Source organism: Meriones unguiculatus, chromosome 7, assembly GCF_030254825.1.
Source record: "Meriones unguiculatus strain TT.TT164.6M chromosome 7, Bangor_MerUng_6.1, whole genome shotgun sequence".
NCBI classification, from domain to species: Eukaryota; Metazoa; Chordata; class Mammalia; order Rodentia; family Muridae; genus Meriones; species Meriones unguiculatus.
In genome coordinates, this window is record NC_083355.1 from 116,982,976 (window position 1) to 116,989,960 (window position 6,985).

The 6,985-nt window shown below is 52.1% G+C and overlaps 1 long non-coding RNA gene across 1 annotated transcript; it reads left to right on the forward strand.

Annotated features, from left to right (window-relative positions):
• The first annotated feature begins 542 nt into the window (after positions 1-542).
• LOC132655308 (uncharacterized) lies at positions 543-3,221 on the forward strand. Its single transcript, XR_009593154.1, has 3 exons — positions 543-810; positions 985-1,119; positions 2,221-3,221. It is a non-coding gene; the product is annotated as an uncharacterized LOC132655308 (long non-coding RNA).
• The last annotated feature ends 3,764 nt before the right edge of the window (positions 3,222-6,985 follow it).

A 6,985-nucleotide genomic window follows, 5' to 3' on the forward strand; every position in this document is an offset into this window, starting at 1 on the left:
GCAGGCTTGGTGGACATCTCCCGGAAAAGGGCATCCTGACTGGACAAATGGCCCGGCAGCGGTCATGGCAACATCTGCCGGTAGCTGGCTTTCCGTTACTAAGGGGTAGAAAGCCCTGGCCCTTTGGGGGAAGACTACAACTGTTAAAACCTAAGGAGGGTGCAGGAGGCTCCTGGCCACAAGAAGCCCCCTCACTCCTTCTATCACCCTGCTCCCAGCCCCAGGAAGGTTCTGATGGCTGGGTGGAAAACGATGCAGTGTGGGGCCCGCCCACCTTTCCCTCCCCCGCCTCAGAAGAACCCTCCCTCCAGGAGGTCCTGATACCTGTAGGGAAGACTGACCGACAATACAGCCAGGGCCACAGACCAGGTGTTCTGACAGACGAGAAGAGAAAAATTCCCTCAACGTAAAATGGATATCACAGAAGGTGAGGCTTGGGGGGAGGGGCAGCAATGGAATGAAACATCTCTGTTCAGTTAAAAGTGCCCCGTTGTGTGTGCTTTGGATATCTGTGTCCAGGACCCTTCTCACTCAGCAGTAAGGCTTTTCACAGACAGATATTGTGACTCACATAAACCGCCTGCCCCAGACTCCCCACCCCCTGAAGAGGGAGGGTGTGCTGGAAAGAAGCCAGAGTGGGCGGCTCAGAGCACAAAGTAACCCGAGTCCAGTGTTCTAGGATATACAGCAGCCAGGGTCATGGCCAGGGTCAGGCCATATTCTCCAGGGAACAGAAACAACCAGATCCACAGTATCTGAACCAGGAGAGCCAAGGTGAAGGCGGGGAGAGCAAAGCCCCATCTCCCACAGGTAAGGGGTCCCCTCTCCTGAGCCTTCAGTTGACCTGGTGTGTCGCCCATGGAGAGGAATGCCGTCATGGCGTCCCTCTGCTTTGTTTAAATAGCCAGTGCCACCTGACCTAGGAGATGACTCCGGGCCAGGCCAAAGCGGGTGACTCCCAGGATGCCCATGACCACCTTGCAGGGCACACAGGAGCAACAGCCAACCACGGAGCCATCGCATCAAAAGCCTCCGGCTGAGGAGGCCTGAGCCTCCAGGAGAGGGTGCAGCGGACAGCAGGCCTTGGAGAAGAATGGTGCAGCCCCAGGGTAACCTCTGGTGAGTATTTGTGGGCCCTGTTGCTTCCTGGTTTTCAAATTTCTCTCCAGTGGCTTTTGTTGTCCCAAATCCTTAAGGAGCAAAACCCCGCACAATCTTGGAGGAAATTGAATTCAGAAATTAGATGCAAGGCTTGGCAGAGACCTTGGCGGAGCCCCCGACAGGGCGAGACAGACACATCCACGGAGACCACATCACAGTTATTAACCTTTGCTCTGGAGCATATGGAGAAGAGCTGCTAGACACACAGGCAGAGATTTTCTAAACCACAGTCGCAGTGGGAGACTTCAACATACCTCATCAGTAATTGCCAGATCAAAAACACGAGTAAAGGAAAGGGGTATTAATAGAACAATTAGCCACATAAATTAACAGATATGCAGGCCTTGGAAGAAAGCTGCGCTCCTTTCAAATACTAAACAAACACACAAAAGAGCATTGCAGGAACCTTGAGTAAAGCTGAGCAGATTCTTAGAAGGGAGGTGGCCCAGGAGCTCTGAGCACAGGACAAAAAATCACAGACATAACCACAGACGTGTGCATGTGCGTGCATATGTGTGTTTGTGCATGTGTGTGAGTCCATGCGTGTGAGTCCATTTGTGTGTGATTGCATGTGTGTGTCTGTGCATGTGTGTGAGTGTATTTGCATATATAAGTGCATTCACGTGTGAGTGCATATGTGTATGTGTGTGCAAGTGTGTTTGTATGCGAGAGAGAGAAAGAACATGTGCACACTTGGATCCACGTGTGCGTGTGCGTGTGCGTGTGTGTGTGTGTGTGTGTGTGTGTGTGTGTGTATCTGTGTTCAAGAGGCTGGCAGCCAGAGCTGGAGAGATGGCTCAGAGGTGAAGAGCACTGGCTGTTCTTCCAAATCCCTAAGTTCAATTCCCAGCCACCACATGGTGACCACAACCAACTATAGTAATCTGGCCTCTTCCAGCATGCAAGCACATATGCAGGCAGAACACTGTATATGTAATAAATAAATCCTTTTTTAAAAAAAACTGTATACTTTAAAATTAAAAAAAAGAGGGTGTCAGCCAGAGGACAGCTGCGGTGTCATTTCTCAGGTCTGTCCGTCTCTTTCTATCCGTCTCTCAGTGGCTCCGCTGCCTCTGTGCGGAGGCAGAGCACAAAGCAGGAAGAGCAGGCTCAGGACTCTCACATCTCTGCCTCCCTAACACCGGCTTGCACAAAATCAGCCTGGTTGCCGGCCCAAGACCTGCATCAGATCCAGAGCCAACGCCCAGCAAGGAGGGCAGAGGCCCAGGAGTCGCCCCCCGGCCCTGAGGAGCCAGCGACAGCGGACGGATGGCTCCCGAGGGTGGGAGCCGGGCTTCTCTATCGCTGTGGCTCCCCGTGGACCATCTCCAGTAAATGACCCCACACCCAGGAGCACACAGACAGCACAAACTGGACTCCAGGGGTTATCAAAACAGCACAATATAGGACATGAAGTTAGGGAGAGGGAGGTGGGGTGCGTCTTGGAGCAGTCAGGGAGAGGCGTGTAGAGTGGCTAAGATCAGAATACATTTTAGGAAATTTTATTTTAAAAGGAAAAAAAATTCAACTTCCAATCTACTTGGCAAAATGGTCAAAGACATGGATGGAGACTACACTTGACCCTCTGCGCTTGAAGGCTGGTTGAGTCTGCCTCTGTGGCCCCAGAGTGAGGACCATGTCGCCACCTGCACATCCGTCTTCTGAGTACTAGAGGCAGTGAAACATCAACACACAGTCAGCGCAGTAGAACGGCCGCACCAGCACAGGGAGACAACACCCGAAAGACTCAGACGTACAGAAAGAATGCCACGTCACACTGCCACCCTTGACTAAGTATAATGAAGTCACTGCCTCTCAAAAGCCATGGATGTGGAGGCTGGAGGGACGGCTCAGCAGTTAAGAGCACTAGTTGCCCCTTCCGAGGACCTGGGTTCAATTCCCAGCACCCCGCGTGGCAGCTCACAACCATCTACAACTCCAGTTCCACAGGATCTGACACCCCCTTCTGGCCTGTGCAGATACTGCACACACACGGTGCATATACAAACATACAACTAAAACACTCATAAAGTAAAAATAAATTGCTATTTAAAAAATAATGGGCCAGGCAGTGATGGCGCCCACCTCTAATCCCAGCACTCAGGAGGCGGAAACAGGAGGATCTCTGCATTCCTGACCAGCCTGGTCTACAGAATAGCCAGGGTTACACAAAGAAACCTTGTCTCAAAAAAAAAAAAAAATGAATGAATAAATGAAGGAAGAACCAGGGCTAGGAGTGGCCCAGCAGTAGAATGCCTACCTAGCAGGTGTGAGGCCCTAGGTTCTGCCCACAGCACCACAGTAAACTTGTGTGCATGTGTTACACTATTGGCTTAAGAAACACCTGGATTAGTAAACCACACCTCTGGAGTGCCTGGGAGGGCGTTTCCAGAGAGGATGAGATTTGAGGGGAAATCTCTGGCTCAATCCATGACGGATTCAAATTGTTAAGACACTGTTGGGAAGAGGCTGGACGGGTGGGGCATGGTCAGCAGGCAGGGGTTGTTGGAGGCTTGCCCTCGGAGGGTCCGTTCTGACCCTGGCTCCTTCCTGACTCTGCTTCCTGGCTGCTGTGTGGTGAGCAGCTCTCTCCCAGCGAGCCCTTCCTGATTTATGTTCTGCCTCTCCACAGGAGTAAAAAAAAAAGATAATAATAAATTAAAAAAAGCAGTGGAGCCCATGACCCCGAGCTTAAACCTCTGAAATTGTGATCAAGTCCCTGCCCGCCCCTGTTAGACTGTTTTGAGTGTGTGTGTGTGTACACGTGAGAGAAATGGCTGGGTGTGGGGGTCAATCCCATACCCGCCCACTTTTGGGCGTAAATGGTGCAAGCACTAAGCAACTTTGTTCACACAAACAAGCCCATGGAGACAAAGGGAGCTTTGTCACAGAGATTCCCAAACCACACAGAGCTCCATTATCAGAAAGGATGGGAGAGGCCCGCTGACAGGCAAGGCCATGGGCCAGGCAGCCAGGGCTTCTGTCTATGGAGGGCTTTGTTTTAACCCCCATGCCACCTCTACGACGCAGGTGGGAATCCGGGTGCAGGAGTCAGAGGGAAATTCGGGGGTGGAAAATCTTGGACAGCTCAAGCCAGCCTTGGGCCTTGCAAACCCGCCACCCTGTGGTCATGAACAGAGGAGAGTGATGCCCCATATGGCCACCAGAGAGCGCCGTGCCAACAAAAGCATGCGTGCAGCGAGGGCACTCCTGCTACCCAGCCCAACCCTCTGGTGGGCCTGCACCAGGACCCTGCTCCTGGTCAGTCCCAACCCACAGCCTCGTTTCATCGGCTCCACCCTGGGGCAAAACCGCCGGATCTGGGAACCAGGTGGCCTCAGGATACCTGGAAACTCTGGCCTGGTAATACTTTCCTTAGTTGGGCTTATCCCCACCCCTGCACAAGCTGGTGTCCTGCTGGAACCTGAGTCCGTGAAAAGGACCCAGGATGGGGGGCCACCACTGACACAGGGCCCTCCTTCTGAATGCTGCAGAGCCTATGTCCCTGCCCCAAGGCACATAAGAAAAGGCAGGGGCAGCTCGATAGCAGCGTATTTGCCCCACGTCCAGAATGCAGCGGGTTCCATTCCAAGCAACAAGAAAAAGGAGGTGAGAGGGGGCTTCTCACCTAAGGCTGGCTACACCCAAAGCAAACCTGGTAGGAACAAGGCCAGGTAGGTGTGCCTGGCTGCTGGGGAGTGCTGCTGGGCCTTGGAAGTGTCATTGGTCCCTACACAGCACATGCTGCTGTTGGGTCCCTTCCCCACTGCCCTGGAGCCTCAGACATCACCCACCTCCCCCTGGAACTGCCTCACCTCCCTGGGCTTCCATTTGACCATCTGAAAGGCAGCGGTGGCTGACTCAGAAGAGTGAGCTGTGAGTGTGACCAGGTAGCCTCAAGGTGCTGGCACAGATAGGGTGCTCAGAATACAGCACTCTCCTTCCTGCCCCCCAAATCCAGGGCATCAGCCAGGAGGCCTTGGGCTCCATTTGTTGCACTGTTGATAATGTCCCTCCCTGTTGCCTGCCATCTGACTGGGCTGAGTCCTCAACCCAGCCTGCAGCTCCTGGCAGGGTCAGCTCCAACTACAGGAAGGAGGGGCCCATCGGGGAATCGTCAGTCTTGCTCTGAGAACTTGGTGGGACCTAACCAGCCCTCTCTCCAGGCGCTGAGCATTCTGGCTGCTGGGTGAGCTCTGTTCCTTCCTCCCTGGCCAAGGGGGAAACCAGCAAGGAAACTGCTGTCAGGGCTTCCGTGAGCACTCACTATAAAGTCCCAATATGGACATGGGCACTGGGGGTCTTGGGACCAGTGGATCTCTGAGTACCACCAAGGACAGAGCATGCTAATATGAGCCAGGACCAGGGATGTCCCAGTCTGATTTGGGTGGCCAGGCATAGCTTTGGGGCTCAAGCTCAGGGGAAAGAACCCTACAGTTGGGTGAAAATATGCTAGCCAGCAGAGAGTTGCAGGAATTGACACCATGGACTCCAGTTCACATAAGAGGATGCTACTGAGCCTCCAGGACCCCAGCCCCAGCCAGCCATCCTACTTGCACTGGGTAGCTACAAGACAGTGGTATCTGTTGGTATAGATGAAGACCACGGGATTCTGGAAAGGGTCCTCCAGGGCTATGGTAGGCTGGTAGGGTGGGCCCAGCTTCTGTCAACTCTGGTCCTCCACTCTCCCCTGATGTCTGTGGCTATGGCAATGCTGTGCTTGGAGGAGGCCTGAGCCACATTCACCAGCAGTAGAGGATGGATGGGCTCTGGGTTTCCCATCCTCTCCAACATCTGCTTCAGTCTAGCCTTCCTGTGGGGTATGAAGTATGCTTATCTCATCTTGACTTTGATTTTTTTACTCCCTGCATGCTGAATGTCTCTTCATGGGCTTGGATCATTCATGCATCCTTAAAAAAAAAAAAAAAAAAGGCTGCATCTTCTTGGCCATTTTTCTTTTAAATCCTTTTTTTTTTTTTTTTTTTTTTTTTTTTTTGCTGCTATTGCAATCTTGATCTTGTCCTTCTTATCTTCCTCTTCTTCCTTCTGTTTGAAATAGAATCTCCCTTACAGTCCAGGCTCACCTAAAAATCACAGTGTAGCCCAGGCTGGCACCATACTCACAGTTATCCTGCCTCAGTCTCCCAGGTGCTGGGATTACAGGTGTGAACCACTCACTTTGAATTTGTTTTAGATTTAGATGCTCTTATGTGTATGGGTGTTTTTGCATGCATGTATACATTTGCACTGCATGCATGCCTGGTGCTCACAGAGGTTGGAAAAGGGCAATGGGTCCCCTCGAACTGGAGTTACAGATGGTTATGAGCCAGCATGTGAGTTCTGGGAACCAAGCTGCAGTCCTCCGCAAGAGCAACAAGTGCTCTAACCTCCGGAGCCATCTCTCTGGTCCTTAAAACTTGCTGCAATTTTGCAGCTCTGCTTATGTGTTTATTTGTGTGGGAGGGTACACACGAGGAGGGCAGAGTATAATCGCCCAGAATTGGTTTTCTCCTCCAGCGCTGGATGCCAGGGGTTGAATTCAGGATGTTAAGCTTGGTAAGGTTAAACACCTTTTACCCACTGAGCCGGCTCGACAGCGCCTTATTTTTTAACATGTAGATAATGTATTTTTTTATTCACTCCCCATTATCCTTTCTTATCCCCATCCTACTCCCTCTGGGTCCCTTCAACAAGTCATCACCCTCCTACACATATGACCTCTTTTTATGACACAGAGTTTAATTAGTGATGCCTGCGTGAGCGTGGGTGTGGGGCAACGTACAGGAGCAAGGGCAGCCTAACCAACAGCCAAGCTACATCACTG